Raw genomic sequence first — 13127 nt, 5'->3', positions numbered from 1 at the left:
AAACCAGATTCTTTTCTTCGAAGACGAACCAGAGTGCAGATAAGCCAGCGCCATGTCGCCCTTTCGCGACAAATGCATTTCAGCGGCTCCTTAGAGTGCACTGAGGCAACCTCTGATTGTGAGAGTATTATTATGGAGAGATACGCTTTTATAGATTTTGCTTTATTAGAAAATGCTTCTATCTTTTACCAAGATTATTGAAATTTTTCAGAATTATTACGAATCCTTAATTCATTACCATCTTATCGTGTATTTTTACTTCGTTGTGAATTTATCGTCAATTTTAGGATTTTTCTAATATATTGCGAATTTTTAAGTACTAAAAAATACGCCATTAATTATTAATTAACATGCAAAGTACTATAGCGTTAGTCATAATTTCTCACACATTTTAATTACTCCTCATTAATCTCTGCGTGAAAATAAATACTCGCGATCTCGAACCGGGACAATAAACTAGCATACATATCATCGTTTTTAAAAGCATCGACGCACGATAAATCAACTCCTTGTTCTAGTAGCGAGAAGGAAAAGCCCCGAGGAGCATCAATTATCCGGACAAGTCAGAAACATACTAGTCGAAGCGACGAACAGAAAAAGAGAAAAGAAAAAGGGAAAAACAGGAGAAAACGCTGTTCGAAAAGAATCGAATGCAAAAGAGCACTTTGGCGTTCAGCCATCGCTCTCGATCTTTCATCGAATCGAATTAATTGCGTCTGGAAGAGGGAGAAAGATGCAACGATCCGTAGCGAGAGGAAACTTGCGTGAAGCAGGCGAAGAAAAATCGAACGTGACTCGTCTTTCGTTTTTCAATTATACGTGGTAAAGGATATCGACGATTCTATAAATGAAGACCGAGCGTGGCGGAGACTGATGGATGAATACAGAGGCAGGAAAAAAGCAAAGGAGCCTGCTGTTCGTTTAATTGGTCGCCACCCCTTTCCAAGTGGAATCGCCCGAAGACGAATGAGAAACGCGAAAAAAGGCGAATCAGAGCAAACGGATGGAAACGACAAAAAATTATGTGAAAATTATGTAAAGACATTTCAATATTATTGTCGGTTGGCGTGTAAAAGTTTCGATAAAAAGGAAAATTACAAGATGAGATAATGCGAAACTTTTTCTTGAAATGATTCCCCGAATGGGTTGTTTTGATGAAAAAAAACTTGCTGACTTGGTAACATCTGATTAGATTTTTTAGACGTATCGAGTAATATAAAAAATTGTGAGTCCCGTTTAATTTTCTTCTGGTTCAAGAAAATTCAAGATCAAATCGAGAATTAGAGTGTTTCATCTAGAAAATTGTCGATATAAATAGCTCACATTTTTTGCGTTTATAAAATTAATTTTACGTTAGGTTTAGACTTAGTTTTAATATAGAATTAAGAATTAAGAATTGGAATTGTTCGCGATGCTTTTGATGTTTTAACCTTTTAGACAGCCCTTTTTGATATATTGTAATTTGAAAATGATCAGACATACAGAACAAATTGTAAATTACTACCCATAGCGCAAAAACTTTCAGCATATAGTATTTAATACCTCGCATATAGCAACCCTAGTACATTAAATAGTTACATGAACATAAAATAAAGCAAGGAAAAGGAAATATTCTGGTGTTACAAAAACACGGTCCCCGAGAGCTACTCGATCTCCATCCCTGGCGCTCATCCCCTGGAAAGACTCGCACCGGTATTATTACAAAGCGACGCATTAAACTACACGATATTTTACTTTTATCTCGATTTGCCCTAATAAAATAGCCAGCCTTCCCTTCGGTAGAACGCTGGTGTGCGTTCATGTAAAAGCCAGTTGCCACCATTTTTCATCCCTCCGACACGTCCCCTTTAGACTCATGCTCGCGTTTCGATCACGATGAATACACGCCACCCGATATCGATTTCGATAGGTCACTTGTCCTTTTTATACGTATACATTGCGAGTTCCTTTATGATTTCTCTGCACCCGGCTACATTTTCAATACCACCCCCTAGCAACGATTCATCATTCCATCGACGAATTTACGCGATCGGTGGTGGTGTAATATGAAAAAAAGGAAAAGAGGAAACAGGTAGAACGAAGCGTGCTACCTGATTTTATTTATTTGGTTTTCGATTCGTTTGATAATTAGGTGTGTCAATTCTCTGTAATTCGTATAAAATAATAACTTTGACGATTATTTGTTCTACTTCGATATCTCAGAACGAATATTTGTCAAGGTGTCGATTCGAACATTGAACTTTAAGGCCGGAGTAGGTGAACGGTTCTAACATTAGGGTAATCGTGAGAGAAAGTAGAGAGAGAGAATAACCATATCGTGTTACGTAATTGAATTCACGTTCATGAAAAAGAATATTAAACGAAAAAAAGAATAGTACAACTACCTGACTAGAACGAAATTCAGGTAATAGAAGCTCCGGAAAACAGCACGGTACTTCGATACAAAAAAGTCAAGTGAAATTCAGCGAAACAATTGTCATTCGCTAGTACCAGCAACCAGGAAAACGCTTCAAAGATGAAGAAAATATAAAACAAAAGAGAGTACATCCTTCAATAGCAGAGGTAGCTACGCAAATGACACTAAATTTGTCTGTATTCAACGAAACAAAGGCGCTAACAATTCTCTCTCTGCATCACGCAAGATAAAAATTACGGAAAACTGAACGAACGAACCATCCTCTGTCTCCCAAATCTATCAGTATCGTATCGAAAAATAAAAAAATGAGTTGGGAAAAGATATCCTTTGGCAGGAGAGGACCAATTGCAACCAGTGTCACAGTGTAGTCAGTAGGTAAACAAGAATGAAATTCGATCTACGTAGAAACAAGGAAGCCTAACAATTTCTATTTTCGTTGGATCAACCCTTTGTCTTGCAATATTCAGATACAATCGAGTACGATACTTCCTAACGCAATAAATCTGATATTAGATCATCCTGAAAATTTCCACACGAATATTTGGTTTATCGAACAATTTCTAAAGAATCGGTAAGTTTATAATTCACATTGTAGATCGTTTAATGTATCTAGATAAATATTATCGATTCCTTCTAAATCTTTCATAGCTAGAATTTTGGTTACTTATTTTAATTATAAAAGATTATAATCGATTATAGACGAGACAGAGCAATCCATCAAGCGCAAGAAACTCGAGCTACGTCCGTTGGAGATTGGCTTTCGTGAAACGTAGAGCTTCGGGGATAGTGCTTGCAAGCCGTGCAATCGAAAGGGGTTGCCTAAACGCTCGTATGGTCGACGAGGTAATACATATTGACGTTTCGCCAATAATTTCGCAACGTCCCGACGCTAGGCGTCGATGAGATTCCGAATGATGTACTACACCCCTCATAACGGCTGCAGAAATCGGAGACACGAAATTTTATCGAACGCGTGACTTTCTGGAGAAAATGGTTTCTCAAATTTTATCCGAGTCACGGTGTTTTAACAATTTTTCATAGCCGAATTTGGCGAACAGCGAGGCAAATCGCTTAGCTTGATCCGAATATCTTTCCGACTCGTTATAAAAATCGTTCTACCTCATCCTACCGACAAAGTTTCACTGTTCACTCCAGGGACACCCTGTATATGCGATAAATTCCGGACGAATAACAAGAATAAACGGATGCACGAAACGCACGGTTCCGTTCGACGTATATTTCTTGGTTTTAGCTTTCGCCCCATGCTTTTCGCAAAACAGAGGGAAAACGTCAAAATGCGAAAACAATTCGCCCGCTAATAGGAACAATTCCGAACAATACAGGCGTCGTTAAACTTTATTTATCACGATGAACAGAGATAAAAGGCGGAATGGAAAACGCTTGACGATTTTTTTTTTCAGGCTAAAGGGCGGAAAAAAGAAACGGAAGGGATGAAAGTAGAGTTTTCACGATTCTATATATTCGCTCGTAGAAGACGAGGAGTCATGATTAATGCACCATAGAGGATGATAACGGCGACATCAAAGAACGTCGATGTTCCCACGTAAAAGGGGATCTTTCTGTGAAAAAATATGGTCAGAGGAATTCGAGTATGATCGTTAATTAATTAGGAGTGTTAGTGGTGAGTCGAATAGAGCTTTGAAATTTTATATTTTCGTGCGAGTGGAATTTTGTACATTGGCTGCTGGGTATTCAGGCATATTTTCGAAAGTAGTAGAAATCGTAGAAATAATCGGTAGAAATGAAATATAGAAGAAGAATTATGTAAAAGATTATAGAAAGAAATTATATCAAAGAAAGAGAAATTTACTATTGCAACAAACCAGAGATTCGACAGAGATCGAAGGCAGATCATTTCCCATCGGTCATAAACAGCGACAATAACTCGGGCGATATAATCGTCTCTAATTTTCTGTCACTATTTTCCCTTGGAACACGCATTGTCACGCTATCCCAATAAGCAGTAATTGAACGACGAAAGGCACATGGGAGAATTGCGAAACGGCCCCGTTCCACTCGTCGCCATTTTGCTCGAGGAACCATGTCCGTCTGTTTACGAGACTCTGTCTGCTACATCAACGAGAGAACACTGCGATAATCGTAAAACCGTATCCGACGGGTAATCGCTAAATCGAAAGAACAGACAGCTGCGAGCTCTCGAATTTGACTGCCTTCGTCGAATTATAAAAGGTCGTATATTCACGATGACAAGACGAGTAGCTGTTTAATTGGGAAATAATAGCCATCAGATGTTTTATCCTCGAGTGGTCTGCTTGTAATTTAAGGATTTTGGATTTAAGGTTCAAAATGTTGAAAGGCTTTGTATTCGATGTCAACAAATCTTGACAAGTGAAAGAATTTTTTGAATTTGTGTTTCAACGGACATTGTTGATCTATATATAGAATTATAAATTTCACTTGAGAACTTCATATACTCTGTCAATACATACTACTGAACTAAAAGCGAAGTAAGAAAAGTTATATTAAAATAAGTATAATTACATGTACAGAGAGAGTGTATGCCGGTTTTAATCGTCGCTCGCACAACGCTACTATACCAATCGAAGAAAGGATAACAATACTGTTCTAGGGAGCACGTGCATACATTTATATCGACGGATATTACCACAAAAAGTTAACCTTCCTATGTAACTCCGGCTGAGGATTACATGAAACGACAATAACAATCTGCCCCGATTTCATTTGCCTCTAGACCTTGCGAACCAAAACAATCGTTAGTATTCAGAAACTCTGCCAGATTCGAATTTTCCGTTGACATTTTCTACGCTCATGTGCCGCTACACTAGATAATAGCGAAAGGCTGGCAAAGAAATTTCTGTTTCACCCCTCAGGAATCCTACGTTTCCGTGCGGCTGTCGTACCGTAGAAGATAACACGGGACGCTATTAATCATGTCAGGGGATGCACCGCGTCGAAACGCGTTATAAACGCGGCGTACGCCATTGTATCGCGGCGTGCAGACGCCACTGGACATAGGAAGGGGTGTCGCACGGGTGGTAACGGTTCATCAATAACCGGCATTTCCAAGCTGACTGTCCGTTCTACGGTTCTACATCCTTTCCATAAAACTGGCAAGACCGTCTATCGGGCCATCGGCCAATTTATTAACCCCTCGCCGTGTCACCCTTCGCCTATTGGCACCCTTTCGTCGTCAGAGAAATTTATCGCAGGCGCAGTCTACGATCGCACACATCCTCGTTCTACATAGATTATGTTATAGATTATGTTTTTTCTAGATAAAATTCCGTAGCTCGGCTGCAAAAGGTACTTGTGTCATATTTTTGCAAAAACGAATTGAAACCGTTGTTGAATTTTTAAAGAAAAGTATATTCTATGTGAAAAAAGAAAGCGACAATTTCAGATTCTACCTTAGAAATAAACTTGATGAAATAAACTTTCTAGAAAAAATAGCAAAGTCAAAATAAAAAGATACGAATAGCATAAGCTTTAATTTTCTCTTCTGGTGTCAAAAAATAAATTAGAAAAGGAACAGTAGAATGTTCTGTGTCAGAAATTATTTGAACATGAACTTTTTAACGTATCTTCGAGCGCTAGTATCTCAAATTTATAGATATCGACGTTGGTATTTCTTGCGCCAAGTGGCAGAATTATTTCGAGAGAAATCGTTTAATTGAAATTTCGGTAATTATTTAGAAAAGGGGACAAGGTAATACCATTATTCCTGACGTAGGGCGATCATGGTTCAAAACATAATTAATGGTTGAAAACTTATAACCTTGAAAAAAAAATGCTACTTGTTGCATTACTTCTTATTAGGATTGTGATACTAATGGTGATAAAGTATGGCAGATTAGATTACGTTAGATCGCGTGGGTGGTCCAAAATCCAATTTTTTACATACTATCACTGACATTTTAATTTAATTTTTAATCTTCGGGGATATCTTGTTAGGTATGCACATTGTATTAATTATAGGTTAATTGAAACGGCTATTAAGAAGGCTGAATGGCGATTGTTGTTGAATAGATAATGTGGTCAAGGTTGCGTCGTAGTAATGGAATTCGTAGGCGGGTGAATTGAGTTTCTGGAACTGGGGTGGTTAATGGGAATATATAGTGGATACAAAGGCTAATTCTGTGCTTCTGTTTGGCTTGTGTTCTTGTCGGTTAATACCGCAAGTAGGAGGGCATTTGACGAATGCATTCCTGATTAAGTGGCAAAGAAGGGGTTGAGAATTAAGAATCGAAATATTATTTAATAAACTACAATCGATATGTTCAAACGATACATCTTAACAATTCCTCGCTGTATTAAAGAGATATTCCTATGCCGACAAATAAATGAACAAAGCAGGAGGCAAAATAAAATTCGAGCGAAAGCTTCCACTTTAAAATACATTCGCAGTGTGAAAATCATTTATCAAAATATAAAGCTCCTCGCAGTAAAAGATCGCGATCTCAAGAATTCCCGTGGCACTTCTCTTCTAATGGCAACAAAGAGGGGCAGAATCTCGATAACGCCACGATCGAGCAGTGCATTCGAGCTTTTCAAAGCTGTTAACGAACGAAAACGCGAATAATCGAGTCGATGACGCCGGCAATGCCTCGAAGTAACGTCCATAAATCACTGATGGCGTTTTCCGCTGGATAAAAAAAAAAAAATGTAGCCCGGAAACGAGACGAAACGAATTGAAAACCAGCCCCGATAGTGATCAATCAAATTGATATTTATTCTGGCTGTTTAATACGTTTAATATGACTTCCATCGACCGCGGCAAATGCACGGATGGTCGCAATGATTTCCAACCCCTCTGACGGTGGGTGAGGACTGAAATATGAACGTTGTGTTTCGCTCGATCGCTTCGAGATTTGTTTTCCAGCGAGAATGCTCCGAATCGATTGATTTTTTTTCACAGGCTCGAGAGAAGTTTTACTGTTGGGGTTAATTTTGAAAATTATTTTTCTTTTCGTTTTATTATCTTTAATAAGGAAGTTTCGAAACAGTTTTGAACTCTTCTTTGAAGAATTTCTTCTTTTATCAACTTCTCGATATGCCTGTTTTTCAAAGTAATGTCATTTTCTTTTTCTATATTGATCACTTAAATTAAATTTGCACGCTGATATTAGGCAAGTTCTTAAGAACCTTCAATATTGGATAGTTTAAAGACTGTTTTCAAGAATTGCAAAATATGATAAGACGACAGCCACATGTACAGTGAGAAAGAAGTTGATAACAAGAAAGAAACAGGTCTTCGTATCTTCGAAAATCATTCTCTGATTCTTCGCATGGAACATCATTTAATCTTCGTTTCCACCCATTTCTTAACGTCGATCGGTTCTCGAGAGAGCTTAAATGTTTGCGCGAGCCAGGAGGTTGCGTTTGCTCGAATTTCACATCGAATTTCTCGTCGCTCTCGAAACGGTGGGTCGGGATATTTCGAATCGACCGAAAGTTTCTCTTACGTATGTTTGGATTCGCCGGCAAATATAACCCTATATTAACCGTGCGATCGGAGAGTGCACCCCCGGGGGTGCTTTTGACGCTTTCGAGCTTCTCTGTCTCCCTGCCTGTCGCACGCGTTCGGCTCACGCTTTCTAATTTGCTCCACCACCTTCTCCGACTGATGAATATCAGCCTGAATTGTCGCCAACTGGACCGACGATCGATCGATTCGTAGAATCGTGGATGGAGAAACGCTTTTTCAGAAAATTATGTCGGGAAGATTGAGAATCTGAGAAGCGTAGCGAACGCCTCTCATTTGTTCGGCGAAGTTTAGCAAAGTTTGGTAATGTTTGATAAAGTTCGAATATCGATTATCGGGGTTCTTGGCGCAGGGTTACTTTCGTGAATTATTTTAAGAAGAGTGGAAATTCAGGTAATGTGTGTGTACGTGTACAGCGAGTGTTCGGTGAAGTTTAGTTTCGTTTGAATAGTCGTCAATGTGACAAATAATTGGTTAGTAAGATGATAGATGAAGAATTGCTTCTTCCATCATATACAATAAAATGAAGCGCAGCGATTATGCGAATACTTGGATCATAATTTGAATATTAAATGACTAGTTATGCACTCACTATTTGTAAAAAGTACTTAAATCGCTCAATTATATTTCGCTCGCTAGAAAACGTTAAATATTTCAACAGGATTTCGTAGCACCCTAAAAGCGTTCGAAACGACGCAACATCTGACGCTGGAGGCGAATCTACCTGCAGCCATCGTTGTAGAGGGTTGGTTATCTTAATCCCCAACATTATTACCAACGAAATATTTCAGAAGAAAACGCTTACCATAAACTTACAGTCAACGTGTTAAATTCGAGTGGAAGACCAAATATTAATCACGTGTTTCGGTGTTAAAACGAAATAATGTTTTAAAAACGATTCAATTATCAATTAGAACCTCTAACATATTTAACATCATCGAGAATAACAAGAGTAACAAAATGTGAATCTTTGGTACAAAAATTGTCTGAAATTCGACTAAATACTGAACTTGTTGTCTCGTCACTGCTACACACCCTCCTTGAACCTTCGCATTTATTTTAGCCTTGATGAACCCGCACTTTTTCAACATTGTTACGTCCAGCGACGCTCTACCTAGACCAGACCACACAACCAGGCTTACTGCGTACCCTCAATAGTCTTAAGAATCTACCATAAATCTCAGGAATTTTCTAGCTAAACTCCTTCAGACCCAACAAACATCTCTTTACTAAATCGTTTTCTAAAGGTTTATTGTTTACTACGGGAAAGTTAGTTATCTCACGCATGATGCTTCCCACTAGCAACTGTCTCTCTCGGGGGCGGATAGCACCCTTCCTCACCCACCGACCTAAAAAACAAGTCAATTGACAGCGAAGTCTTTCCCTCACTCGGCCAACGAAAACTTGTCCTTAACAAATCGGCTATTTTCGTGTCGTTAGACTCACCCACAGCAAGCATCCTCCGCAGCATCATCTTCACAGAAAGTCAGTGATCGTCTAAGCGTGCTACACATCTCTCTAGTGAAGAAGTTGTTCGAATAAACATTGATTTATATCTGTTAAATCAGTGTAAACTCATTTGAACCATCCCTATTGTCGTAACAAAAATAAGGGGATCGATCAGTTCGTGGCGTCGAGTATTTAATCGTAACGGGAATTTACGACTCTGGTTGACGTGCTATCTCGCGACCGCGTCTCTCCGCGAACGGTCGAAACAAACATCAAACTCCGACGAAGGCTTTCAACAAACTGTCTCCAAAATCTAACCTAACAAACGTCAACGATCCTATAGAAACGAAAGGAAAACAACAGAAAAAATAAACAAAATAATGAAGCTAGATTCTTCGAGGTCGAAGAGGAGACGACTTGTTATCTACAACGCGAGAACAAATCGTCGTCGAAAACGGAATATTAAAAGCGTAAAGAGGTAGCGAACTTTCGACCGTTGCTAGGCTTATTTATACTGGACGAGGCTGTTTAACGCGGAACCGTTTTCCTTATTTTTACGCCCGGCCCCATTAAGAACTTCCACGCTTTTATACCGTGACGTCCAATTTTTTTACGACCACGCTTTCGCGTCTTTACGACCGCCAATATCTTTTTATCGTCGTGGTTCACGGTAGCGCCCTCCACGTTTCGGTTTCGAAGCACCGACCGTTTAAATCTTAATCACTGGCTTCAATTCCACAGCGGTTTGCCCCATTCACCGGTTTCTTGTTAGACGCCACCCTAAGATACTTCCGATGCACGTGGCTTGCTGATTTTGGCGAAATTTTATTTTTTTTCTTTTATGTTATTTTATGAAATATGCTGCAATTGTAAAATATTTATCTCGGAGAGTTTGCCATTCTCTTCCATAATCTTGATCCGATTATTTATATGTATATCGTTTTATAAAACGTCAAACATTTTTATCGGGTTGCAAACATTTTTACAATAAAAATTCTCATTTCTGTTATAAAAGTACGTTTCGATTCGATTAGTACAGGATTTTAATAAAGATAAAGGCAAAACAGAAACATTCTCTTACTACTCAATCGTATTATAAGTAAAGAAAGATTTACAATTATCTGTGGGAAAGTGAATAGCAGTGTAGCTTGAGAATCTTAGTTAAGTTTTACATGGAACAACTTTCAGAATAATGCGCGTATCAAAAGTCACTGCAAACTATGATTGATCTGTACTACCAGCCGCTGGGATGGACTGCAAGTGAAAACAGATCGTGCACTGTCAGACACGTTTCGCAATTGATATCACGTAGAAATTACGTCTCTAATTTTTCACATTGATCCAATTCTCTTGCACAATCGAACTAACATTATCAGTGAATTTTTGAACCAATGATCAGACTAAAATTAACGAAGCGCGAGTTTTGTTTTAGATACGTAGTATTAATAAAATTTAAAGGGAAAGAATTTTCTCTTGGGAAATATAAAGAATCAAAAACTTAGAAAATATCGACAATGTAAAGAGCGCAGAATTGTATGAAACTAGAAATTAAAAAAATCGAAAATTTCATACTTGAGAAATTCGGTCGATGATTTGGTAGATTCAGCAAATTTGTAATTTCTAAATTATAGTCGAATATATTTATAAAGACGGAAAAGCGCAGCAAGGGAGGGTGAGTTACGGTAAGATTACAAGGAGAAACGGGCGAAAATAGCAAGAGCAGAGAAAGTAACGGGGTGGAAAGGGAAGTCTGGCACGCAGCCAGACCCGGATCTCAATGGGAATCGTGTTACCTGTCTCATGCTACTTTGTAGCGCTACCCTAATCTCGCATCCGGTGTGATTTATCGGGCTGTGGCCTTACGGCGCGTGCCTTACGATCCCGCTGGATTTGTTCCTGCGGGTAATCGAGAATCGACCTAGAAGAACGTTCTAGGAATTGACGTTTCCAGGAGAACGATGTGTCAGAGCACAAAAATATTCGCAAATGCTGAATCGAGTGAGACAGGGTTGTTCGAAATGAACGAATTTCTCCACTTCGAGATTCGAATCTTTGTCTCGTTACTTTCTTCGTTTGAACAAAAGGTTTATCTGATCCGAGTGTCTATGATAATCGATTCTCATGGTGGCAAAATATTCGTAAACGAATCGAAGTGAACTGAACGAATTCGTGGTAAGTAGACGCAGAATTTGAGAGAATAACCTTCAACGTATCTTGCACTACTCAGCCAAAGCTTTTAATTATCAAAAAGTTGCTCTCAATTCACTTAACTTCCATCCAGTCGCGAAAACACTTCCCAAACCAGCCATCAGAATCGGATCAAATGAAGTTCGATGAAAGAAAACAGCAAAAACAGCGAAGGAATAAGGAAGAAAGGCTTAAGAACGCGTTTAAAATTCAAAAGCGAATCGTTTCTACTTTCTAGGCGTTTTCTTCGATTAGCAAGCGAAATTAACAGAATACTACAAGATACTTGGCTGTACGGTACCGTATGCTGGTAACGAAGCAAAATTAGCAAGGAAAGAAATATTTCAGCCACGCGAAAGAATCAAAATTAGATAAATGCGAGGACGGTTTTTCTTATAGAGAGCAGAATGGACATACAGGCAAATCCCCTGGAATATTAATGAACGAATGCGTCCTTTTACTGCATGTAATTTTTGTCATTTTTAACGTTTCGCGAGCTTCGCGTTTCTTATGATACAGAATATGTGTTTGAATATTTTATAAAGGAAAGCAGAGAAAGGCGAAGCATTCGAGTCGATTCGACAGCGTGAAATAAAATTTGTAAGAGATTTCGATCTTTTAAATATTCCGCTAATGAAAATTTGTAAAAATAAACATATAAATCACAAAGAGTCGAGAACATTGCCAACGAAAAGAATTCCTTTAATCAGACTCGACGGGAATTCGAAATTTCGTAGTTAAACTGAAAAAATATCTGCAGTACGTCGGTCGAAAATTTCACGTTAAAATGCAGAATAAAAAATAGAAGGGAAAAAGATGTAATATGGAATCTTTTTGCAGGCTTTTACAGCGGACGGGAATAATTATTCCCCCCGTAGGCGAAACGGTCGTATCGAAGCTTATTAACGACCGTTTAATTACCGGCTGCGATAATTATATCTGGCCGCGTCGATTAAATTCGCTTAAGGGTACCTACATGGCCTGGGAATATCGCAAGGGTCCGATTGAAATTTCGCGAAAATGTTTACGCGAACGTAAAAAAGAGCCAGTCGAGTAATTGCGTTTGTTATCAGTTTACAGGGTGAAAGTGCAGTATTGTTTGGTAAATTACATGTAGCTACTAATGAACGTACTGTTTCTCCGCTCTGAATATTTCCAAGGTTTGCTTCCTGCTTTATCCACGTTGATTTCATTCGATACAATCGATCGGTCGTGATTTGTCTATACAAACTATTCATGTCTGACGATAAGATTCTTTCATCAAATCGGTTGAGATATCGTGCAGAAATTGTCTATCGGTTTTTGGACTTTTAAATTTAGAATCCTGACAAGTGCGTAAATGGCTAATTTTAAATTTGGAAAAAAGCAGCGTAAAGATTGCCGAAAATAAATTTAGCATCCAGAGAACGTTGAAAACATTCGACATTTCCACACGGAAAGAATTTTATTTTTGAAAGAAGATATTGCGAAAGCTCGGCTGTGAGAATTTTTCAATTCCGGCGCTAATAATTCTCATAGACCTAAAATAATAGAGGAAAGTACGTTGAAATGTACATTTCAGCAATCTCGGTGCAGTTTTATTTGAATAAA

The 13127-nt window shown here is 38.5% G+C and overlaps 1 protein-coding gene across 15 annotated transcripts in view; it reads right to left on the bottom strand.

Moving 5' to 3' along the window:
- The window catches only part of LOC100745429 (polypyrimidine tract-binding protein 2), a 423740-nt gene that overhangs the window by 97525 nt on the left and 313088 nt on the right, over nt 1–13127 (bottom strand). The window lies entirely within an intron of this gene.

Source organism: Bombus impatiens, unplaced genomic scaffold (genome assembly GCF_000188095.3).
Source record: "Bombus impatiens unplaced genomic scaffold, BIMP_2.2 scf_0637, whole genome shotgun sequence".
NCBI classification, from domain to species: domain Eukaryota; kingdom Metazoa; phylum Arthropoda; class Insecta; order Hymenoptera; family Apidae; genus Bombus; species Bombus impatiens.
Note: the sequence above shows the minus strand (reverse complement) of the source record. Positions and strands in the feature narration are given on the sequence as shown.